A 27,783-nucleotide genomic window follows, 5' to 3' on the forward strand; every position below is an offset into this window, starting at 1 on the left:
ATAAACTTCATCATTATTCTCATCTGCAAAGAAAAACTTCATTATTTATATTCCCATAACTTCATTACTACCATCACCTGCAAAGAAAAACTTCATTATTCATATTAGCATATTCTTCATATAACTTGTAATATCTCTTTATATTCGATGAATTATTCAGATACAATTCTACCCTTGAATGACGTTTACTAATTTTCTATCTTCATACTCGCAGAATCCATGCGAAAAGTAGTTCATACAATAGCTATGCCATGAGCGCATAAGTATTCTTTGTAGTACTCTCTCTGGTGGTTGTTAAAAAAAAAAAAAAGAAAGGGGGCTTCCGAGATTGTCTTCGTGCCTATTAGCCTGAGCTTGGTTTGGGAGAACTGTAATCTGATTATTTAGATTTATGACAGAAGATAACTGAGACAAAACTGTACAATTAAAAAGGAAATATATATAGATTGCTCTTTCAAATAAAAGGTGTGTATTGGAAATTTGAGAATTAATGATATTTATTGATATATTGCGTAGTTGTTAATCAGAAGGGAACTTCCGAAAGACTGGATACGAACCTGCATTTAATAATCCAAGAGCTCCATTACTTCTTTGGAAGGTTAAACTTCATCAAAGCCAAATATCCGCTTGATATGAGGTTTACCAACTGATTATACAACGCTCCCAAAATTACAAGGCATTTTATTTGTACAGATTAGCAGACTGCCGCAAAGCACGAGCCTGCAGAGAAGAAGAATCATCGCCTGATTTCATTCTAACAAGTAAAATTTCAGAATCATTTTGAGTGACTGAGCTATGACTGTGTTTCCTATCATGAATGATTGATTGCTCGAACGAGTTGAGAGCTACAGAACTACATAGATAGGAGGAAATATTACAGTGGCGCCAGTGTGACAGGACTCTCTTGGATTGTTATATAATATATGTATTTTTTGTTTCATGAAAACCAACGAGAACGAGAGGTAACTAATCTGAAGAGAGATTCGGTGCCCATAGTAAAAGATTGCTGATACCAAGAAATGATTTCAACTATTGGACAACACCGAGACTACAAAACAAGGCCAGAGAAATTTAATTTTTTTATCCTGTAGTTAAAATAGTTTGAAATCAATTTAGAAAGAACTTTTTTCCAGATGGTAGTTAGATTGTAGAACTGTATATTGTGTGATTTTCGTATCTGGACATCGAACTTTATACCATCTGTGAAGTAATTTGAAAGTTAAGTGTGTCTACGACAGTGAATTTGGAACTGTATTTAGTGATTTGAACCTGATATTGACAGTTATTTAATGGTATTGACTAGAGCGGCATTTAAAATGTCATTGAATCAGCAACGAGACGTGCAACAGCCTTCAGCTGTTTGCGCAGGAGCAGAGGCCACGGATAGCAATTCTGAGACTGGTGTGGCTAGCGGTAGCAATATAAATAATCCCGCTGGTTCAGAAAACATTCATACAACAGCTGATCAGAGGGTTGTTGACACATTAGTTGTTATTATGCAACAGTTGTCTCTATTAGCAGAAGGCCAAGCGGAGGTAAAACGAGACTTATACGTTATACAAATTGAATTCCAAAATCAATTAGCCGAAAATCAAACAGAATTAGAAAATCAGTTAAGAGCAACCTTTACCGAATTAGATCAGAGATTAAATACCCAGACACAGGAAATAAAGGAACAGGCAGAAAGGACCGAACAGAATCTTATTGCTCAAATTGAGCAGGTCCGCCAACAATGCCAAGAAAACAATAGTAAATTAAAAGCGGAACTAACCGAATATGTATCCGTCAAAATTGACACGATACAAAAACAAGTAGAACTGTTTCCTCAAGTAATACATGCTCAAAAGGACATACAGTGTTCCATAGCTACGATACCAGAAATAACGGAATCCCAAGATAATCTAAAGAAGCAATTTGACGAAGTGAAGGAAAAACAGGAGACACTGGAACATAGAATGAATGTACTTGCGGGAAAGTTTTCAGAAATGACATTAGAGCGGCAAAATTCTCCTTCGGAAACGATAGAAGAAACTGTGAAAGTAGCTTTACAGTCAATTTCAGAGAGTTCCGAGGATAATTCTGTTAACAAAGGGTTAAAGGAAGTTCGAGAACAACTTGGCGAAGATTTCTCGCGTTGGAAAAAAATATCGAAAGATCACTAAATCTCTCGCAGGAGGATTTAGAAACAGCGAGAAGTAGGAAACAACATTCACAATCTGTGCGTGAAATTCCGTCCACGTCAAGATCCGATGTAGACAGAACTGGTACGTCACAAGTTAGATTCAATATAACGGATAGCCACAGGGAAAAGTACGAACAGGATGATTTTTGGAATCGTAGTACCGTTCAGAAGAAGATGATTAAACAGAGACAATTTCAAATCTTTAACCCTGACAAAAAGAATGTTCATCCTGTAGTCTTTATTCGAAGTTTCAGAGGTCTATTTCCACGATCTTGGACAGAATGGCAAAAGATTAGTTTTGTATCTGGATATATACAAGGATCAGGAGCACTGTGGGCATCCGAACAAACATCTTCTTGTAAATGTTACAAAGAATTTGAGCAGGCTTTTCTAGCAAAATATTGGTCTGCTGGAATACAAGAAAGACTTAGGCAGGAAGTATTATATCCTGAGCCTTTCTCGTTTTCTAGAGGATCTCTAATGAGATATTTTGAGAAATACATTAATAAATCTTTGTATTGGGATGTACCAATTCCTTTGCCGGATATACTTAGAATACTCAAGTCCAGACTACCCACCAGTATAAGAAATCAGCTGTTATATATAAATGATAAGGATATAGACTCATTTATGACTACGCTTGATCATATTGATCTAATTGAGGAGGACGATAAAAGGGCAAGAGAAATGTCGTATCAAAGAAGAGTAATAGAAGCGAATCCGAGCTGCAACTCGAGTGGGAATGGCAGTAATGGTAGCAGTAACAATAATCATAACCAACTACACTCTCCGAGGAGACTTAGCAATGGACAAAATGCAAACAATAATTATTACCATAATGGAAACTTTAGTAATGGTGCAGCGAGGGGCTATTTTAGGAACAGTAGGAATTTTAATCGATATGATCCAATGTATGGCAACACAGGACAGTTCTACCAACACCAGCAGAACAACAACAATAATTACACAAATCAAGCAAGACAATATAGACCGAATTCACCACAACAACCGATAATCACTGAAGTAGCTGAAGAGATAAATACCAATCGGACCAATAATCAGTCAAACTAAACATGATCGCATCGTGCCCCAGAGGAGCGGTCAGGGGATATGTTAGGGGCGAAACAGTAAAATTACAATTGTTAAGATATAATGATGGTGAGCTGTTGACTGAAGAGTTAACAAAGGATTTAATAACGTGTCATAATGACAGATCGAGTGTTCCGGTATCGGAAGTATGTGTTGAAATAGAGGAAGTTCCAACGAATGTGATATTGGACACCGCCGCTTCCGCCAATGTCATCTCAGGCGCTCTTTTTCGGAGAATTATTAGGAAGAAGAAGGTACCAATTTTGCCAGTACAGAACTGAAAAATCATCGGAGCTGTTGGAGCACGCTCTCCCAATGTCAAAATACAAACAAAATTAGAGATGAAAATGGGAAATGTAGCAATAAAATGCACGTTCCTTGTAGTGGAGAAGTTATTAGTGGACTGTATTCTTGGTATTGGGAGTATGCAGGAGTACGATTGTCAGATAGATGTTTTGGAAGGAATAGTTAAATTTAGATTAAATGGAGAAGAGATAGCACTGGATTTAAATAGAAAGGAAACAGTGCATGAGAAATATTGTCGCGGTGCCATAATTCAATTAATTGACACTACAAACGGTCGTTGGAAGGAGCTTTCAAAGGATTTGATACAACAGGAGGACTTTAACCAAACAACAATGATAAAAGCTAGTGAATCAAATCAGCTTACCGGAGAACAAAGGCAGCAGCTTCATTATTTGTTAGAGGCATATGAAGAGATTTTTGATGAGAAACCAGGAATTATTAAAGGGTATATTTGTCACCTACAAGTGAAGCCACATCAGACTTACTGTTACACGCACTATCCGATCCCCTGGCGTTTAAAACAATCTGTTCAAAGGGAGATAAATAGACTGTTAGAATGGAACTTGATTGAGTCATCAACTAGTCCATATTGTTCTCCGCTCTTAGTCGTCCCAAAACCTGGAGGTAACGTTAGATTAGTTCTGGATGCGAGAGAGAGTAATAAAATAATAGTACCTGTAAGAACTCATCCGGAAAATATAGATGAATTAATTCAAAATTTCCAGGATGTTTCGTACTTAACTAGTATTGATTTGAGAAGTTCGTACTGGCAGGTCCAAATGGATGAAGAATCTAGGAAATATACCACATTTATCTATGCTGGGATAAGTTACCAATTTAGAGTTGTCCTGTTCGGACTTAATATTAGTGCCAGAATATTTATTTCAGCGTTGGATTATGTTCTTGGACCAGAATTGTGTAGTCGTATAACTGTGTTTGTTGACGACTTATTAATAGCCACGAAAACATGGGAAGAGCATTTGCATATTTTGGAAAGGATTTTTGCTGTTTTCAAGAAAAACCAGAATTACAGTAAACTTACAAAAGTCTCATTTTGCTTTACCACAAATCAAGTTCTTAGGACATATGATAGATGCGAAAGGTATCCTGCCTACCGAGAAGAAGATAAGTGCAATTCGAAATTTTCCATCACCACGGAATAAAAGACAGCTGAAGGGATTTATAGGTATGGTATCGTTCTTCTGTCGTTTCATAAAGACTCAAGCCATGAATTCTGAGGCATTAAACCGGCTTCTACGGAAGGATGTGCCATGGCAATGGACTGAAGAATGTGAACTAGCTTTTCGAGACATTAAAGACCAATTTTAACGCATCCTTATTATATCACCCTGATATGAATTGTGAGTTCTGTCTGTCCACGGATTCATTGAATGTTGGATTAGGTACTTGTCTCTTCCAAATAAGGAAAATAAAAGGGGTACCAACATTCTGTCCGATAGCATTTGCTAGTCGAGTGTTATCGCCCTGTGAAAGAGCCTATACGACCACAGAACTTGAAGCACTTGCGGTTATCTGGGCATTCAAGAAGTTTAACTATTATTTATATGGTTCGAAAACGATTGTGTATTGTGACCATCAATCACTAATCTTTTTGCAAACATGTAAATTATTACATCCTAGACTGTCACGTTGGACAATGACACTACAACAGTACCAATTTAAAATTATTCATGTGTCTGGCAAAGAAAATATTATTGCAGATGCGCTGTCAAGATCCCCAGAAGGTTTAACGCCGGAAACAGAATCAGTAAATACTTCGGATTTTCCAGTATTTCTGTTGCAGGACAATATCTACAAGACTTATTATGTACATCTTTGTAGAGATATGGGAAATTTACAACGAAAAGACTCTCGATGGAAGAAGATAATTCAGCTAAAGGAACAACAAAATTCTCTAGTTCAGATCATTATAAATTAGTAAATGGAGTATTATTCTTCAGACGTGGGAACGACAACAATCCACGGTGGTGTGTATGTATCCCGAAGGAATATGAGGAAAAATTAATTTGGTTTCCCACTTATCATGGGGACATTTTGGTGTAATTAAATGTGCCAATAAAATAGGAGCATACTGTTATTTTCCGAATATTCGGAGAAAAGTGCACCAAACAATACAAAACTGTTTACTCTGTCAAAAGGCAAAACCGGATAATAGAGGTAGTAAGCATGTTCTGCATTCAATTATTCCATGAGAGCCAAGGGCGTTAATTTCGTGTGATATCTGCGGCCCTCTCCCACGATCAAGAGGAGGAGTCAAATTCATTGTTGGATTCTTTGACCTGTTTACAAAATATGTAAAACTACATCCATTAAAGTGTGCTACTGCCAGAGCTGTTGTAGTGAGATTGGTGCGTGACTATCTTCCGCATGTAGGTTTACCGAAATCCATAATTACAGATAATGCCAGAATTTTTACTGGATTTAAATGGAAGCAAACATTAACGCAACTTGGTATTCGACAAATTTTGACATCATGTTACCATCCACAAGGTAGTCCAATAGAACGAGTTTTCCGAGAATTAAACCGATTTATGTGTACATACTGTTACAGTAAACAAACATCATGGGCTGATTATTTGTCAGAATTTGAACAAATATTTAATAATCTGACACATACCTCAACTAACTTTACTCCAACAGAGCTTATGTTTAGTCGGATTGAAAAGAACTTCTGGATAAACCATCTGCCAAAGTATGAAGACCAGAATTTAAAATGGGAGGAAAAGATTCGACTCGCACTTGTCAATTTAACTAAAAAGGCAATACAACGGAAATTGACATATGATAAACGGATTCACCAGATTCAGACGTTTCATCTTGGAGAAAAGGTTTTATTGAGGCGACAGATCCATTCCTCGAAACTTATGAAGAACATAAAGAAATGGAATCTTATTTATACCGGACCATTTGTTATTGTAAATATACCAAATCCTGAATCATACTTGTTGGCATATCCCGAACCGAAAAGAATAAAGGGATTATTCCTGCATAATGATATTAAGAAATTTAGTGAAGGAGCGTAGATCTGTGATACCAAATATGGAGAAGAATTTAGTGTGGAATTTGACTACGAGTCGAATGTGTATATAAATATCAAGAAGTTTATGTTGTCTAGAGGTTAAGAGACAGTGAGATTACTCCTGTGATACGTTAAGAGACAGTGAGATTACTCCTGTGATAGTTTAGCACAAAAATTTTAAGATAGGTAGAAGAATTTGTTAATTACTAGTGTTTGTAAGTGTGGACTATGAGCAGAAGCCACAGTGATATACAATGAAAGTGCATTTACATTTCCTCAAGACACGGCACTTATGTGAGAATTGCGTGTGAAACTTGAACAGTGTGGGATATGTAGGTAAATACGCTGTGTGTATGATGTGCACTGTTCGTGCAAGATAACAAATGAACTGTGAAATGAAGCAACAGTCGATAATGTCACTGTTGCAAACAATTGAAAAAACTCTCTGATTGCGCGAGAGAAAATTATTATAATTTTTAGATTTTTTTATTTTGCCTTCTCTACCAGGAGAATTAATTTAAGAATATTAATTAACATTTTAAGAATAGCAGTTTGTGTGTTTCATATTATGGACATAATTGGTGAAACATATTTCCATAAATGTTCATGAGAGGATGAAGAAGATTCTGCGAGTGGATGATTTGTTAAATGAACATACGTCATCATTAATGATATTTATTTGCAAGAGGATCTATAAATCAATTAATTATAAGAATAATGAAATTTTTTCAAATTATTCCTTTTGTGGAGTCAGTGTCATATGCCTATGTTTAAAATTTTTCATCAGGTGTAAATTTAAATTTTATCCATAATTTCGTAATTGAAAGCAAACCTCAGACAGATTCAATGCTCTACTTCCACCTGCACTGTAACAAATCGAAGATTTGATTAAAATTTATTTTTTGAGAGGAATACATTCGATATGAGCTACAACAAAATTTAAATGCCCACAGTCTATTTGGCAATGTTTTGGACAATCAGCAGTAGTAATGCAAAACAACTTTGGTATTGAGGACTACAAAAAAAAATTCGCGATTGTCAGGAATGATGGATGTTCCAGGCTAGTACAGATGGAAGAATATAAGAATCCACTCCGATTTTGAGTTCAACGATGAAATATGGACTTCGTTGCCTTAATCCACTCTCTTCCAGGGTTTTATTCAGTCAAAACCTTTTCTTATTCCACTTTAAAAGTGTTTCATGTTCACATCCTTGACCATCAGTTCCTGAGATCATCTTCCTGTTTCTACAGCACGTTGTTGTTGTTGTTGTGGTCTTCAGTCCTGAGACTGGTTTGATGCAGCTCTCCATGCTACTCTATCCTGTGCAAGCTTCATCGTCTCCCAGTACCTACTGCAACCTACATCCTTCTGAATCTGCTTAGTGTATTCATCTCTTGGTCTCCCTCTACGATTTTTACCCTCCACACTGCCCTCCAATACTAAATTGGTGATCCCTTGATGCCTCAGAACATGTCCTACCAACCGATCCCTTCTTCTGATCAAGTTGTGCCACAAACTTCTCTTCTCCCCAATCCTATTCAATACTTCCTCATTAGTTATGTGATCTACCCATCTAATCTTCAGCATTCTTCTGTAGCACCACATTTCGAAAGCTTCTATTCTCTTCTTGTCCAAACTATTTTCGTCCATGTTTCACTTCCATACATGGCTACACTCCATACGAATACTTTCAGAAATGACTTCCTGACACTTAAATCCATACTGGATGTTAACAAATTTCTCTTCTTCAGAAACGCTTTCCTTGCCATTGCCAGCCTACATTTTATATCCTCTCTACTTCGACCATCATCAGTTATTTTGCTCCCCAAATAGCAAAACTCCTTTACTACTTTAAGTGCCTCATTTCCTAATCTAATTCCCTCAGCATCACCCGACTTAATTAGACTACATTCCATTATCCTTGTTTTGCTTTTGTTGATGTTCATCTTATATCCTCCTTTCAAGACACTGTCCATTCCATTCAACTGCTCTTCCAAGTCCTTTGCTGTCTCTGACAGAATTACAATGTCATCGGCGAACCTCAAAGGTTTTATTTCTTCTCCATGACTTTTAATACCTACTCCGAATTTTTCTTTTGTTACCAGCTCCTATCCTGTACCATAAGCCATCGCCTGTCCTCCGTGCCGCCTCCACCAAACGCTGTACGTCGCCTACCCGGTGTCCGTACCCAGTGTTCCTGTTCCATCGACTTCACAACGAGATCGCCGGCCACATCGTCGAAAGAAGAATTTTGAAATTATTTTTTTTGAGCAATATTGTAAAATTTTTTTTGGCTATGAGGCACTTTTCCTTCGATCTAATCTATGGAGCTTCTATATATTTAAAAATTACTGGATTTAGGCTTTCCTACCTTCTTTAATACCTGAGCTGGGGTCTATTCTTCTGGGTTTTCCAGGGTTTCCCTGTGAAGGCCAGTTCCCAAATGGGTAGACCTTTTTCGTAATTACACCAATCTACATCTTCCCTGGTTATGTACTCGGGATGCGGGTATACCCCGGTACATGTAAAAGCTACAGCTTAGGTATTCTCGTAACTTATTGTCTTAACATGTTACCCATACTCTCTACAGTAAAATTCTACTAATTCAAAATATTCCTCTTTTGAATAAACAACCCAACAAATTTTTTCTGTTAGCTCGCAAAGTGTATTATCATTAACTTTGCTTGCTGCGAGGGGCAATTGTAATATCTCTTTATATTCGATGAATTATTCAGATGCAATTCTACCCTTGAATGACGTTTACTAATTTTCTATCTCCATACTCACAGAATCCATGCGAAAAGTAGTTCATACAATAGCTATGCCATGAGCGCATAAGTATTCTTTGTAGTACTCTCTCTGGTGGTTGTTAAAAAAGAAAAAAAAAAGAAAGGGGGCTTCCGAGATTGTCTTCGTGCCGATTAGCCTGAACTTGGTTTGGGAGAACTGTAATCTGATTATTTAGATTTATGACAGAAGATAACTGAGATGAAACTGTACGATTAAAAAGGAAATGTATATAGATTGCTCCTTCAAATAAAAGGCGTGTATTGGAAATTTGAGAATAAATTATATTTATCGATATATTGCGTAGTTGTTAATCAGAAGGGAACTTCCGAAAGACTGGATACGAACCTGCATTTAATAATCCAAGAGCTCCATTACTTCTTTGGAAGGTTAAACTTCATCAAAGCCAAATATCCGCTTGATATGAGGTTTCCTGACTGATTACACAACGCTCCCAAAATTACGAGGCATTTTATTTGTACAGATTAGCAGACTGCCGCAAAGCACGAGCCTGCAGAGAAGAAGAATCATCGCCTGATTTCATTCTAACAAGTAAAATTTCAGAATCATTTGAGTGACTGAGCTATGACTGTGTTTCCCATCACGAATGATTGATTGCTCGAACGAGTTGAGAGCTACAGAATTACGTAGAAAAGAGAAAAGAAGGAAAAAATTACAAACTATTCATCATCATTCATTATCACCTGCAAAAAAGACACTTCATTATTCATTATTCATATTACCATTTACTTCATACAACTATTCATAGTATAGAGTTTCTTATTTCTAGTATATTTCATCACTAAAACTAAGATGTGTAGTTCTGTCTGACAGCCTGCATCAATTGCCTCGTATTCTGAAAGATAAATAATTAGTTAAGACTGCTAGCATACAATGTGTATAGTATATTCTTGTTAATACTTGTTAATTCAGATCCATTTACTCTTCATGACGAGGTATTGCATCTTCTTTCGTTCATTCCGAATGTGAAATTCCCATTACATAGTAATCCACTGTGGTTTGTTTAATTTATTTCTTTTATACGTTATTGCTTTCTGAAAATGATGAATAAGGATTAATATTTTGCATTTAAATCATATACCCATTAAATAAAAACTGGTTTCTAGTGATATAATTAAGCATACAGCATAGCATGACAGAAAACGTATTATGTCAAAAACATAGACAGTGTTCAGGTGCAAAAATGTACACAGAGTATCATAATGTAGTAGCAAAAAAATGTAAAATAGTCACGATGTTGAGATATCATAAGGCAAAATGTCAAAGTGAACTGGTGTTTGTTATATCTTAAAGATTTCATTGCTGCAAATAAGGATTAGTAACGTCATTTGTCATGAGTCAGCTGTAGAAGGTTATGAAACAAGTAGAGTATATGTGATCATATTCATGAATGACACACACAAATGGGTAATAAAAAAAATGCAAGTACTAGAACAGGTTTAATAACTAACTGCTTTATAGCACATTAATTTCATGAATAGCTTCTCCTGGAAAAAATACAAAATGGATTATTAAGCTGAAAGAAGAAACGCATATTATGCTGAAAAGTAGTGAACTTCGAATTAACAGGTAATGAAACGTGTACTCAATATGTATGTACTCTAGCTGTCCTTTCCAAAACATTCACTCATTGTACCATGCGACATAAGACATACTATCAAAACAAACTGCAACAAATACTTAAATAACTACATAGCATCTCTTAACTATCAGTACATATAAAAACATCAGCATTATGCTCATCTGCAAAGAAAAACTTCATTATTCATATTACCATAACTTCATTACTATCATCACCTGCAAAGAAAAACCTCATTATTCATATTAGCATATTCTTCATATAACTATTCATCATCATTCATTATCATCTGCAAAAAAGACACTTCATTATTCATTATTCATATTACCATTTACTTCATACAACTATTCATAGTATAGAGTTTCTTATTTCTAGCATATTTCATCACTAAAACTAAGATGTGTAGTTCTGTCTGACAGCCTGCATCAATCGCCTCGTATTCTGAAAGAAAAAATTAGTTAAGACTGCTATCAAAAGATGTATATAGTATATTCTTGTTAACGCTTGTTAATTCTGATCCATTTACTCTTCATCACAAGGTATTGCATTTTATTTCGTTCATTCCGAAGGTCAAATTCCCATTTCATAGTAATCCACTGTGGTTTGTTTAAGTTATTTCTTTTACACATTATTGCTTTCTGAAAATGATGAATAAGAATTAAAATCTTGCATTCAAATCATATACTCATTAAATAAAAACTGGTTTCTAGTGATATAATAAAGCATACAGCATAGCATGACAGAAAACGTATTATGTCAAAAACTTAGAGACTGTTCAGGTGCAAAAACGTACACACAGTCTCATAATGCAGTGGCAAAAAACTGTAAAATAGTCACGATGTTGAGATATCATAAGGAAAAATGTTAAAGTAAACTGGTGTTTGTTATATCTTAAAGATTTCGTAGTGCATACAAACAAAACAGGAAAACAATTATACATACACGAAAAATGGAAAATGTGCGCGGTCTGATATATAACGACAAGAAATGACTTTCTTTGTGTTCAGCTTGTATGTTGTGTAGTTGATAGACACGAGAGTTGAAGACTTTAATGGAGAAAGAATTTGATAAGATTAATATGTCACTAGATAGAATTGCATAATTGGTCATAAAATATGTAAGTTTATCTGGAAACATATGCTCGGTCTGATATGTAACGACAAGAAAAGCGACCTGCTAACCTTACCTTGCCGGGCACTTGCCAAGAAAAATATGATAATCATCAGTAATTGTTCATATAAATATAATTGCCTAGGTGGTCACAAAAATATCAGGAAAAGGCATTACAGTGTGATAAATTGTAAAGTATGTTCATTCAATACAGGGTTCAATATTGGAGACATGGTGATTGCCCTTACTTTTTCTGATTCTCAGAGTTTCGACGTGTACTACATTGGGGTGGGGAATGCTGCGAATTCGATATGGACCTGCGTACAGAAGCTCAAATTTACTTCATCTACTCTTTCCTCTGTTGGATAAATAACGTGTGTGTACTAATATCTTCTGTCCAATGTGAAAATCACGGCGTGTACAAACCTGTTTTTGCTGTCTTCTCTGGCGCTCTGCGGCACGTTTGATGTTGTTCTGCACAATGTCAATTATTTCATGGTGTCGTAGTCGACGAGATGTACGAAAGGATACTAATTCTTTAATTTTGTTAGGTGGTTCAACATTTTTCAGTATAACAGTCGGAGATAACATAGTAGATTCATTTGGTATGGAGTTAATTACATCCTGGAATGACAGTATGTGTGTATCCCAATCAATATGTTTTTTATAGCAGTATATTCTACACAGTTTACCAATTTCTTTCATTAGTCGTTCACAAGGGTTTCATGATAATCTGTTGTTGTGGATGATTCTGTTGCTGGTAAGATCGACTGTTACGCTGAAAATTGTGCTCATTACTTTTATGCCTGTCATAATAGTCATTTCTATACGGTGCATTGCGATATGAGTTAAAATGGTGTGTTTTCTGTATGTACTGATTTCCTTGTTGCTGTGCGTCACTATTTGGCGAAGCCGACGCTGTACGTGTATGCGGCGAAACATTAAAGCTTGGTTGACCTTGCACATTACATTGTTGGTTAGGTATGCTAACCAGTTGGTTTTGTTGTTGTTGTTGGGAAAAACCTCTATTGTTACCAAAATGTGTCTGCGATTGCTGAAAATTTTGACGATACTGATGATTAAAATTTTGTCTGTTATTGAAGTTATGCTGGTATTTCTTTTTATTTCGCGAGTGTCTAATGAAAATTGTCACTTTCGGTACAATTTGTCATATCAGGTTTTCTTTACTCATTCCTAATTCTAGATAGATCGATAGTTGAAGAGCTGTTTTGTTAGATATAGAGGATAGTAAAAGAGAAGGCAGCAGTGCAGAAAACTAAAGATGAAATAGCACTACTACGGCTCGGGGTCCTGTGCACGCTATGGCACATATTCATCGAAGCGTAATGAATCCCCTGAGGTCATTTACGCACTGCAAATAAATTTTTGTTTCTGCGTTACAGGCAATGGCGGTGAAAATTCAAAAGCAAGTTGTTGAATCCAATCCAATTCTAGTTTCTGCATTACAGGAAATGCCGGTGAAAATTCAAAGACAAATTGTTGTATCCAGTCCATTACAGGCCAAGCTGGTGAAAATACAAAAATAAATTGTCGTATCCAGTCAAAAGGGTGAATCTGTATTCTGTCATTTTTAAATACTTTAAATTTTCTCACGGATAGAAAGTGCTTATTATCAAAATTATCGTCTCTACATGACTGAGCAGGTTCAGGTTTGTGTAGCAATCTGTTTATCTGTGACTGTTCTGAATCTAAGACACGTACTCTCTGTAAGTTACCTAAATTATACTGGCTGTGTGAGTTTGACAAATGTTCGGAGAGGGGCGTGTGCTGTGATGTGTTAAAGGCTGAAATATTTTTCATCTCCATCACTTTGTGCTGTAAAGATGACAATTTTCTACGTAATGTATTATTGAACGAACCTATCTCATTGATTGTCTGCTGTAAATTTTGGAATTCGGGTGTTTGATTAAACGAAACTGGTGAAGTATCGTCTGATTTGGTGTCATTATTACTTTCGATAACGTCAATATGACTGGCCAATTCATCATATTTTTCAGTCAGTACTTTTACCTGATCACCGTTTTTAGTATCACAAGCATTAATTTGTTTTTGTAATTTACGTGTGTTTTTGTTCAATTTTTTAACGTCTGCTTTGATGACATCGGGATCCTGTATTAGTTTCAACTTTTCAAGTCTGTTGGTCATTGTCTGAAAGTCTAAGGTGAGTGTGTCTGTTTTTGTTTTAAGATCGGAGATTTCATCATGCAGTTCGGTGTTCAACTGTTTGATTTCGTCTGATACTGTAGCAATATTGTTGTCTACGTATGTTTTTGGTTTCGTAAATAGTTTATGCTTATCTTCCTCTCTTTGTACAGTAATTGTTTCCATAACATGTTGCTTTATTTTATTCTGTTCCTGTATAAATTTACTGTAACGCGTTTCACTGTTTTGTAGGTGGTGATTAAAACGTTCGTCAATTTGGCTGTTCTGTTGTTCAAATTTCGCGTCTACTTTCGCATCCAGCGTGTGTGAAAGTTCTGCTGACATTAATTTAAACTCGTCGCGTAACTGTGTTGCGTTTTCAGAGCATTGTTTAGCGACTGCACTAATTTCATCTCTAAGTAATTCAGTTGTGGCTGCGTGTGTATTACTTAATTCTTGTGCCAAGGATCTAATTTCTTCACTACTGTTCCTAGTACAGGCCTTAATTTCCTCACGTAATTGTTCTTTAGTATCATGACATTGTGCGGCAAAGGCTGTGATCTATTCACTAAGTTGTTTGAAATTGTTGTCTTGTTTTTCATTAATTTGTTGTTTGAGATTTTCATTAAGCTGTTTGTTCGATTCATTGAGTCGTTTGTAAGTGTCGTCTTGTTCTTTCTTCGACTGTTTGGGATTGTTGTCTATTTTTTTATTTAGTTCTTTATAATTTTCATGAAGTTGTAGCAATACTGCCATAACTTGATCCATGCCAAAATTAGCGACTATATTTTCTATGCTGTGTGTTGGTGTATCTAAATTTGACACGTTTTGTGTAACCATTTGGTCATTCTCCGATTCTTAAGAAGGTTCGCCAATTGGATATGCACTGTTGGTCACTACCTCGGAATCAAATAAATCTGACGTATTTTGACTACATTGTTCATGTTCGTGAGAGACAATTATCTGTTCGCTACGTGAATTTTGCAAATTAGGTGTGTCAAACTGAGCAGCATTCATTGTAACAGAACGTGCCACGTCATCAATTGTCGTTGAATTAACAGAGGACACTATTGAATTTGTTTGCTCACATTAGCATTAAAATCATTACTAGTGATCGGTATGCACTGATTGTCTGTAAATGGAGGATTATCGCTATTACACTGAGTGTCGCAAGTATTATCGGTCAAATTAATCGAGTAGGCTATTTCACTCATTGCACATCGCGATGTACTGTTAACAGTTTTTTGCGGCATTTTTCACAAATCAAAATTAAGCACAAAAATGAAACAAAGACAAAGCAAAAATGGAACAAACACAATTTTAACAAAGAGCAATAAATTGCCGATGATCTGTGAAAGAAAGAGTGACAAATTAGTAAATGCGTTGCATTAGATGCAAACTACATTTAAGTAAATAAGAGCAGATATATGACTACTTCTCAGAGATTCACAAAGAAATATGATCCTGGCCGGTTGTCGCCAAGTGTATCATCCCCACAAAACAAAATAAATAATAAGAATATGATTCTACAGTAATTTAGTGTCACCTCCCCAAAAAATTCTTTCTCATTCGTAACCTCCCTACAAAATTCCTTTCACGTTAACCTCCACACAAAAATTCTTTCTTATTTAATCTAAGCTCAAAATTCATTCACATTTAGTGTAACCTCAAAACAGAAAAATTCCTAAACCTCTCAACAGCAAAAATTATAATAATGTCGTTCACATTCAGAGTAATGTCCCAATAAAAAAATAAATTCAGTAACCTGGTAATAAAACAATGTAAGTAATCTCTCAATTAAATTGTCGCCCACTTATGACTTTTCAATAATTCACTGTGAATTTAACCTGGTAAATTTTGGACGACAGCAGTGCTGTGTCATGGCCCTGAAAGATCATTCTGAATAAAAAAAGGAAAAATTCTTACCTCAATGAAGTCGCCAGATATATCTGCTCTTACAATAAATTTTTCCAGCACATCTCTGTGCAATGCTGGCCCTTGTATCTCTCATTTATGAAAGGAAGCAACTGATTTTTTTCTTTTGCAACAATCGGTATGATCATGGATGGGAGAAATTAGTAAATCCTTTAAATTGAAATGAATGGTTGTTAAAAGTTACTTTTTATGAGAAAGATTAATATTACGAGAGCTTTAAAACATTTACATGCGACTTGAGATAACATTACTACATATGCGTGATGCTGCTTTTTACCTTATACAATAATACTCAGGCTCCCGCATCGCTCCACTGCGACCAGGCCAGCCAACACGATACACCAGACCAGATCAGAGCAGACTCCAGACTAGCATCAACTTACTGCTACAGCTACACAGTTCCTACTGCAGTCAACACTGCACTCTGGTCAGAAATTCTCCTATACCTTGCCTATTGCAGGCAGCGCATGAGCAATACATCGAAATTACATCTGCTCGGACCTCTTACAATGTCAGACAACCAACATCATAAAGCTAGGTCATGTCATGGGTATATATATTGCCCTAAAGTATTCAAACTTCTATTCAGACTATTTGACATGAATAATTGGATACATCGTATAACAGTACAAATAAACTTAACAACAGTGAAATGCCATTTTACACAATTCTTTGAGAATGCTGACATAAAGCAAGCAAATCAAATTAACAAATGAATATATAGTAAAGACTAATACTAAGACAGGTGTTAGTTGCAGCACAAACAGAATTCTAGAATGAACAAATAATTACAGTAAACCTATACAATGCTGCTGCAGACAAATCTTGCTAGATTCTTGACAGTTGTATATACTACTTATCATCACACACACTGGAGTGTCTTTGGAAGAATTTGTAAGCAAAGCCACAGTCTATAACAACTCACATTTCATTGCTTGAATCTGGTAACTACTTGACTCTTCACATCATCAAACATGTAAAAAAAACTATCTGGTTTCAAAAAGAAATTTATATAATGGTATACAAGAAATTATTCTTAAACCACTTCTTATTTACAATTCATAATCAAATCTTCACACTGTTTACACTGAAATTTATTTCCACTGAAAACTGAAAGTGGGCAAATATATTAGTGTGTTGTTCTTGCCTTATATGGTTTTAAATCAACCACATTCTTAAGGGCAAATTTCTTCTTGGACTTGGGATAAATCAGATACAATGCATTCGGGTGGGGTATACCAGCCACCTCAAATGGTTCTTTGTATACATCAAAAAATTTAGAAATCTCACTATTTATCTCTTTTGACTTCTCATATGCCTTGATCAAAATCAAATCTCCTATCCTTATATCATTACCCTTCACCTTATCATCATGTCTTTTTTTATTTCCGACAGTTCCTTCTCTACCAGTTCTCTTACCCATTTCTTCTTTTCACCCCAACTCAATTCCTCCATGGCAGGGAAAGATAAATTTTCCTCCACCAGACTTTTATGTCTCTCACCTTTCATAATCTCCTGAGGAGTAAACCCCATCACCTCATGAACAACAGTATTCATTACATCCTCAATGTCTCCTATTATGTCTCCCCATGAACTGTGGTTATTGCTACAATAAATATGGCAGAATCTGCCAATCTCCCTCATATAACGTTCTACTGGATTCCCTTGCGGATGATACGTTGATGTGTGAATTACTGTAACTCGTTGATTGGTAAGGCGTTCTTTCCACTTCTTACATGCAAACTGTGACCCATTGTCGGATAATATGGCCTAAGGTTTCCCAAACTTCACAAAATAATCACCTTCCAATTTACTCAAAACGGCTTTTCCAGGACCTCTACATAGCGGATAAAGTTTTATAAATTTAGAAAACACCTCCAAAACTACAAAAATGTATGCAAAACCTCCCTTGGTTTTTGGTAACTTACCATAAAGATCCACTGATAACAGTTCCATTCCATCATTCGGTTTAATATTTTGCATAGGGAGCCTACATATTTGGTTAGTAACTTTGGCTCTTTGACATTTGTCACATGTCTTAATACGGTTATTCACTCTCTTTACCATGTTGTCAAAAGATACACATTTCCTCAATTTCTGTATACACTTCTTAGCACCAACATGTCCAAAACTCAAATGAATATAGTCTATTATCTCATCTATGTATCCATGGGGCCAACATACTTTCCAATTTTCTGAATTTTCATCAGTTCGTCTAAACAACACTCCATCATGAATTTGGTAATACTTTGGCAACTTATTGTTACTATCTTTCCTTTCCAGTTCACACTTCACCATTTTCCACACTTCACCCTGATTCTGATACCTTCTCATGTTTTGCAAATACCTTCAATTTTCTTCTCTCCTTGAACACCTTTTATATAAAACAACTTTACATGCTCTTCATCAACATCATACCCTGTATCATTACCTTCACTCAATGGTAACCTGGATAAAGCATCTGCTACTTTGTTCTGTGTACCTTTAATACACTTTATCTCAAAAGGAAACTGTTGTAAGAACAAAGTCCATCTTGTTAACCGTCTATGTACCAGTCGAAACTTTTTAAAAATATAAGGGGTTTGTGATCAGTATATATGATAGTTTTATTCCCTCATAGGTAATCTCTGAACTTTTGAAATCCCCAAACTATTGCCAATGCTTCACACTCAGTCACAGTGTAATTTCTCTCATACCTGGTCAATGACCTACTTGCAAAGGCTATGGTCCTATGATCTTCATTTTTCTCATCCCCAAAATTTTGGAACAATTCTACTCCAATACCGTACCCACTCGAATCAGTCCCCAAACAGAATGGTTCACAAAGATCCAGATGGTGTAAAATCTTTTCCACTTTCAAAGCTTCCTTAAGTTCATTAAAGGCTTTCTGACACTCTTCTGTGCAAACATAGTTCACTTTAGGACTCAATAATTTGTTCAGACATGGGACATTAAAAGCTTGCCCTGGCACAAAATTCCGGTAAAAATTACACGTACCCAAAAATGATTTCAACTCTTTTCTGTTTCTTGGGGATGGACACTCTTTGATTGCTTTCATTTTGTCTGGTTCCATCTTAACACCAGTAGTTGACAAAATCCTACCCAAAAACTTTATCTCTTTGCAAACAAATTCACACTTTTTGAGTCTCAGGGTCATGCCCCCTTTCCTTAAGGCTTGAAACAACTCATTTAATAAACAACAATGTTCTTCCCATAACTCAGTGGCAACTAATAGGTCATCCACATATATTGTCGGTTTTGAACTCAGCTCTGGTCCTAATACATGATCAAGGGCTCGTATAAAAACAGACACACTAATATTCAGCCCGAATGGGACAACAGTGTATTGATAACACTTCCTGTTTACCAAAAATGTAGTATTCTTCCTATATTCCTTAGCAAGTGGCACCTGCCAGTATCCGCAGGTCAGATCAAGACTGCTAAGAGGGTTTACTTTGTGATACCTCTGTAACATCCCCTACATACTCTCTGGCCTATCAGTTTCTCTCCTTACCACTTCGTTTAACATCCTGGCATCAATAACTAGTCTCACACTAGCATCTTTCTTGCCCACAATGACCAGAGGTGAATTATATTCACTCTTCCCTCGTTCTATAGCACCACAATTCAACATCCTCTCAATTCCTTTATTTGCCGCCTCCCTCTGTGCAAATGGTATGGAATAACGTTTTTTCGAAAAAGGTTCATGTGGTTTGATATCCAGCTTACATTCATAATTCTTTACTCTTCCTGGCCTGTCAGAAAAAACTTCCCTATTCATCCACAAAACTTCTCTCAATTCTTCTTTCTGGCATTCATTTAACCCTTCAACTTTAGACATTTGGTTCTTCAATTCGTCCATAAGTCCACTTGTATCCTCCTCACTCCTATACTCCAAGTTCAGCTTATCATCACCCAAATTAGTTACTACAGGCATCATTTTCACTTTTAAATACCCTAACAATCGGTCCTTATCTATCACCAATCCATCAAACTTCACACTGATCCTTGACCCATCACCCTCAAAATTAACAAAACTCTCTCCACAATTTTTCTCTGCCTTGCACTCTGTCAACCAATCCATGCCCAATATAATATTCACTGTTAACCCAGGTATTACAAAAAAATTATGCACTAAACCTATGCCCCCAATCTCAAATTCCAAAATTATTTGGTGTTTAATTAACTTGCTTAATTTCCGTGTAGCACCCACTATCTTCAAACCTACTACTGGTACATTCAGCACTTCATTATGCTCCTTTACGTAATTAAATAAACTTTCAGCAATAGCACTAATTTCACTACCTGTATCCAAAAGAGCTTTTTCTTCCCTACCATACATTCCAATTCTCACAAAAGGTTGCTTAATCCTATCACCATCATCACTACTTTCTTCACATAACAAATCCTGCTCAATTTCATTATGAGCCCAGTCATCACAATTCAACTTCGAACTTTCCTTTCCCTCTAAACATTTCTGAAGAGCACAAACACCTACTTCCTCCTCATCATCAGCTGCTATTCCTACATCTCTGTGAATAATAAAAACATTGGCATCTTCTTCATTACTTACTTTCTCTTTATGGTTCAAGGCATGTGTATTCATCACCCCTCCATTGACCTCAGAAATTGACCTTTCTCTTGGCTTAGCATTTTTCCTTAAATCATCACATGCGTGGACAGCACCCCTTTCACTACTTTCTTTCTCTCCTCCCATACTGCAACCATTACTCATACTCTCCCTTTCATTATTACCACTTGCATTTTGAAACACTTTCTTTTCATTTATCACTCCCTTTGGCTGCCTTTCATATTCTTTGACTCCCTCATACATCTGGGAAAATCTCTCCATACATGAGTCCCCTAATTCCTTACCACCTTCACCATTAACCTCAGGTCCAATTTCTTCCATCACCAGACCATGATGACTACACACCCTATCACCATAATCATTACTAATACTATTACCCACCACTGTATCCCTTACATTACCATGGTGATTTGAAAATTCAATAGGCCCTAACCTTTGATCTGCCCCAGCATGGGCCTTCACTGTAGCAGGGTCCCGTTTCCCTATCGTGATTGCTCTACTGTCTGATAACCTTGGCTATTTCCTCTAAAAGCTCCTCGGCCTCTTCCCCTACCTCTAACATTTACTTGGTTCATTCTCCCTACTCAATCCTGATTATCATAATGACCATCCACATGTCTATTTTCATTAAATGAACATCCCTCACTCTGTTCAGAAAGTCTTTGATAGTACTAAAATTTCCTGTCAACCCACATCTTCTATTAGGAGGCAACTTCCCTATCAATACTTCGATAGTATCCTTGTCACTCCATGGGCTGTCCAAATGTTTTAGTTTACTTATCCATTTCTCACAATATTCTCTCATATTCTCCCTACTACTCCTATCACACCATGGGGCCCTCTTAAAAGCTTCTATGACATCACTTTGTTTTTATTTCGACCAGTATTCTTTCAAAAACGCTGACACAAAATCCTCAAATGTTTCATATTTTTCTGGTGCATCAGCTCCCCAATCTAAACCTTCCCCTTTTAAACAAGCGCTTGCCCTCCTTAGTTTGTCCTTTTCTGTCCAATCTGTAGTAAATTGACTTCTCAAACTATTCACAAAAGACATGGGATGTACATCTCCACTAGGATCAAAAACTATATTATTGAAACTACTACCATCCCTTATCTGCACTACTGCTGGTGATGCAGTAAACTGCTTACCCTGTACTGTCTTTTCTAAACTCCCTACCCTATTCTCGATCTTAGCAGTGGTCTCTCTAATATCTTCCACTTCTGCCTTAGTCTCTTGTCTATATTCACAGAACACTCCTTTGCAATAATCTTTAATTTCATCCTTCCCCTTCATACATTCAGTAGCTTGGGTTTTAATGTTTTTATCCAAGCTTTCTACACTTTCCTTTATGATGTTTTCAAACTTCTCTTGCTTCTTATTTAACTCAAATTCTGTCTCTTTAAAAGTCTCTTTAATGTCATCTTTAAACTTCTCAAAATCTTTCTCAACCTCTGACTTAAAGCAGAAGATTTTCTTTTCCAACCCATCTTCCATTTCCTGTTTAAATCCCCTCATACGTTTTTCAAACTTTTCGTCTAGCTGGTTTATTTCTTCACCCATTTTTTCCTGTGATTTGCTGACAGCTTCTATCTTTCCACTCACTTCTGTTTTCATTCCTTCCAGTTTCGTCAAGAGCAATGCTAACATACTTTCCACTCCTCCCTTGTCATCTGCTTCTCTTCTGACACCTGGTTCCACTTTAATGTCTAATCCTTTATCTACCTTTTCCATAACAAACTCTTCTTCTTTATTTATTTATTTATTTTTTTTGCTCACTTTCCCACACCTTGAAACCAGCTACACGCTCATCTTCTTTGATTGTCATTTTGTCTACAAGAGGTAACCCACACAAAACAAAACAATACAGTTTTCACTCTTCCAAAGTCAAACATCGATCCTAAGATTGACAGGTCCGAAAAGACAGTATTACTAAAACACTGTCCTGTCACAACACGGCGCCATATGTGATGACCTCAACCCACAGGAAAAATAATTATCAAAATCTGAACTGTGAAGTCATCCAAAATTCTAGTTGGAAATCCACACTCTTTGTTGTAGACTTCTCAATTGGTCACGATCCCATTTTGTTTATGAACTGAGAACTCTAATATTCACGAGAAACTGCTCTGAAATTAACCTGAACCGACAAAATTGTGTATATATTCTCTGAAACTTCAAACGAATTAGAAAAAGTGACAGAATTTCTTGAATCACACACAATACTGTTAACAATCGCATGAACACTGGAGGGTTTCACCATACATCTACCCACTTTTGAGTATAACCAGTGTCTCTTAATACTACGACTCGTAGCAATACAATATCAAAAAACTTTTATTACTGGGTAAAGAGTCACTACGTGATTTGACAGCTAACATTTATAATTCCCGCTCACGTCAGGAAAAGCACCAATGCGGGAGTAGCAGCTTTTACATTATTGGTCAGAACGCAAGCAATTATGGCAGTCGCCGTAATTTTCGCGCGAGGCCATATTTCGCGACAAAATACTCTTATTAGTTACTGTCATATATCTAGTCTCATAACAATACATAAAACTACATAAAATAACTACAAAAATTTTGACATGCTAGGAGAATTAGTCCTAATGAGAGGAAGAAGTTTATATTTACTGGTGTTTCAACAATGACTACCGGGCAACTTTTAATTCACTGATTGTAATTTTATTTTCGTTAGCAGAAAGCAAACAAACTAAACAAAGAATTTAATTAAACAGAGTCTGTAATTCTTATACTTTTAATAGAGAAAGAAAGTTTCTAGGTCAGGGGATAGCGTTCAGCGAAATCCCTTAACTTTTTGTTGCATACGAAGCGTTGCGTTAGGCAGCACGATGTCGGCGGGTTACGATGATGAGAGCAGGATACAGACAGTCTCGCTGGTTAATCTTCTCCGGCGAAACGCAAATAAAGTTCCGGCACAGCTGTATCATTAACCCTGTGGTGATTAACAAACCACAAGACGCCAGTATACGAACGTTGTTGACATGTCCTCTCTTTCAAAGTACATGACGTAGACATCGCTCGTTTTTACACTTTATGCAGTGTCCGTGACGCTATCGTCCATAATTAGAACGGTTCGTCACATTCATATAGCCTTAGCCACAAATACACAGTTCATAGAATTGTTCATGTATGTGAAGCACACCGTAAACAATGTCCACTCTGTTCTCGCATTTCAAATTTCGACAACGTCACTGAAAGCCATTTATATTGCACAGTTAATTAGTCTTCACTTTCATGGCTTGATAGAATGTGATATACAACAGTTCCACCACCCAAAACCATTGCCAGCAAAGTTCATTCGAATAAAGGCACAGTTCGTGTCGGCCACATCAAAGTAATGTTAGCGGTACTTTCACAGTTCGGTTTATTCGGTTTTTTCGCTGGCGATGGCATTACATACCGCAGTGGTAAAGAGAATTAACAATCTGATAGTTCGGTATCACTGTCCATACAATTAGGTATGCTTTTCATGGAACACAGTACTATTTTTTCCCGCGCACGCTTCACAGACACGCCATCCACCATCCCCTCTACTACGCAACAACCTTTCGACTCTCGATATCACTATCGCTGTCCCCTGTCTATAGATGTTATATCGTTATCGTAAATTACATAAACCTTTATAAATGTTATTGACTGCATTTTTCGCAATTAATAATATTTCAAAAGAGAACTTTACAAACTTTACCACAGGTACAAAGCAAGAAACATATTTATCCATTGGCAAACGAAATAATCACAATTACATCTTTACATTTAAAAACCACAGTAGAATGTTACCTAATCACAATTAGAAATGCCCATATGAACAAAAGAAAAAGAATAGAAATCCAAAGAAAATCACGAAAAAAAAATTTATGTGCGTAATTAGCAATGCCTTCACACATACTGGATTAGAGGTCGTGGTTGTGAATGTCAATGTTAAAAAATATATCGGCTCAACCACTTGTTTATAGTGTAAAACACTAAGATTGACGCGTTTCGGAAGTCAAGCTTCCATCATCAGAATAATAAAAAGTAAAAGAACCTGTTAAAACTCACTAAAATGGAACATGCACCAGGCACAATAAAATTAAAACATCGTGGCTACTTCCCTTGTTGCAGCCGTGTCTTCCAAGGTGCATCTCCACATAGTCGTCAAAATATAAAAAACTCTGAAATGGTGTCGCCTATGGTGTTCAACATCTAACCACATGGCTCTCTCCTCTATCGTCGTAAACCGCCCGTGCGTTTTCGTTGATACCACACACCACATAGCCAAACACGACACTGAAACGCGAGTGAGCTCACGTGCAAGGACAAGGAAGTCACAGAGATGTCTATACAAACAGATAACGTATACATGTTCCAAGGACCTCATGAAATGATGGTATCCTGCCAGTTGCTAAAAATGGAGTTACAAAAAGAAACCAGTGAAATGTTTGAAAAAGTTATTTGTATCACCAGTTAGCTGTTCAGTCGGTGCGTTCTGATTATCCACGCTATGTATCGTAATTTCCAGCTGTTCTAGTAGATCCAGCTTTTTGCCTTTGTCCGGTCTATGTAAAATAACGAGATCCTGATCTATTCCCAACATTGGGTGTCCCGTTTCCAAAATATGCGTGGCTACAGCTGTCGTTTCGAAATTATTAAGCCGGAAAGCATCGCTATGTTCTTTGTAACGTACTTTAAAGGACCTACCAGTTTGGCCTACCTAGCTTGTCTTGCACGTGTTACACTGAATTTTATAGACCCCAGCTCTCTCATATTTATCGCTTTCCTGCTGTAAATTATTTCTTAGTTTAAACCGCAGCGTATTATTGGTCTGAAAAGCGTTATCAACTTTAAAAGGTTTGAAAACGTTAGCCACTTTTTGTGAAATATCACCGAAGTATGGTATTGTGTCTCTCGTAATATTATTTGCGGTACTGTTCCTTGCATTCGCACGCTGTCTCTGTCGTATTAATTTATTGACAACGTTTTGGTGATATCCGTTAGCTCTGGCTAATTGTTTCACGATGTTCAGCTCAGTCATTCTGTCTTCTTCATTCATAGGGACTCTAAAGGCTCTATCTATCAAAGATCTAAAAGCAGAAAGTTTCTGGCTATTAGGATGGCAGGAATTATTTTGTATCAACACATCAGTTGTGGTTGGTTTCCTAAATATTTTAAAAACATGCCTACCATTTTGTTTCCTAATACTTAGGTCGAGAAATTGCAGTTCACCATTTTTCTCTTCTTCCACAGTGAATTCAATTTTAATTTATTTACTATTTTTGCAACTTCTTTTTCTTGTCCATCAATAAGAAGCAGCGTATCATCTACATAGCGTTTATTATATACAACTTTATCCACGGGATGTTGCGGGTTAACGAGGAGTCTTTTTTCCCAAATAATTTATAAAGATGTATGCTATGGTTCCAGATATACTGGAACCCATAGCCAGTCCATATAAAATTTATTGTTAAAAGAAAAATAATTATATTTCAGAACGAATTCTAACAGTTCGATGAATTCGACTATTTCTTGCTGAGACAGTGTTTTGTACTTAAGCAAATTTTCTCGATGACCTTAGCGGCCTCATTTACCGGCACATTCGCATAAAGGTTTTTAATATCTAGAGATACTAGGCGGGCAGTGTCAGCGATAGGCTTATCCTTAATTGCATTTATCAAAGCTGAATTATTAGTGATTGAAAAACACGAAAGATTCTTTTAAAATTTTATCGAGCATTTTAGTAATTTTGCATAAAGGACTGTTTCTCGAATTCACAATTACTCTAGCGGGACAATTTTCCTTACGTACCTTAAACTGGGATCTAAGTCGTGGAGCTTTCGGATTCATGACGGAGCATCGTATTTTTTCTTTTTCTATGAAGAGGAAGAAAGTCCTCTTCAATAGCTTTTTTAACTCGGCTCGTACCTTTTTTGTTAAATCCATGCCGATTTTTGTAACTACATTTTTAGCAATTGGCAGGTTACCATCATTTCATGAGGTCCTTGGAACATGTATACGTTATCTGTTTTTATAGACATCTCTGTGACTTCCTTGTTTACTTGCGCGTGAGCTCACTCGCGTTTCAGTGTCGTGTTTGGCTACGTGGTGTGTGGTATCAACGAAGGCGCACGGGCGGTTTGCGACGATAGAGGAGAGAGCCATGTGGTTAGATGTTGAACACCATAGGCGACACCATTTTAGAGTTTTTTATATTTTGACGACTATGTGGGGATGCACCTTGGAAGACACGGCTGCAACAAGGGAAGTAGCCACGATGTTTTATTATCAATTTTATTGTACCAGGTGCTTGTTCCATTTTAGCGAGTTTTAACAGGTTCTTTTACTTTTTATTATTCTGATGATGGAAGCTTGATTTCCGAAACGCGTCACTCTTACTGTTTTACACTATAAACAAGTGGTTGAGCCGATATATTTTTTAACATTAACATGTACACAATAGATGTTTTCTCATATAGCTAGTTCAGGAAATGTGAGAAGACTGCATCATCTACAAATGCTGATAAACGAGGAAAATCGAGTTGGAAAGAAGGAGCTACAAAGGTAACGAGTGCGTACAAGGACAATGGTAATCCTTGTCGTTGCATTAGTGGAGTGCCATTAACGGTCTCCTGCAGCTGGAGATGTTATTCAGTTGTCTAAATAGTCTGGCAGGTTATTCCAGTGTCGGGTTCCTGCTACTGAGAAGGACTTCGAGAAGGTGGCTGGACGATGGTTATTAACAGTAGTTTAAAACTGAAGAAATTGCAAAATGGGTAGAAACTGGGGAAATGGGACGAAGAAAAACTCATAGTACAAGACACAGTTGAAAGTTTCAAAAGAGCATTAGACAACGACTGGATAGAGCAGGGGAAAGGAATACAACAGAAGACGGATGGGTTGCTTTAAAGATGAAATAGTGAAGGCAACAGAGGATCAAATGCGCGAAAAGACAAAGTCCTCTAGAGATCCCGGAATAACGCA

Source organism: Schistocerca piceifrons, unplaced genomic scaffold (genome assembly GCF_021461385.2).
Source record: "Schistocerca piceifrons isolate TAMUIC-IGC-003096 unplaced genomic scaffold, iqSchPice1.1 HiC_scaffold_936, whole genome shotgun sequence".
NCBI lineage: Eukaryota > Metazoa > Arthropoda > Insecta > Orthoptera > Acrididae > Schistocerca > Schistocerca piceifrons.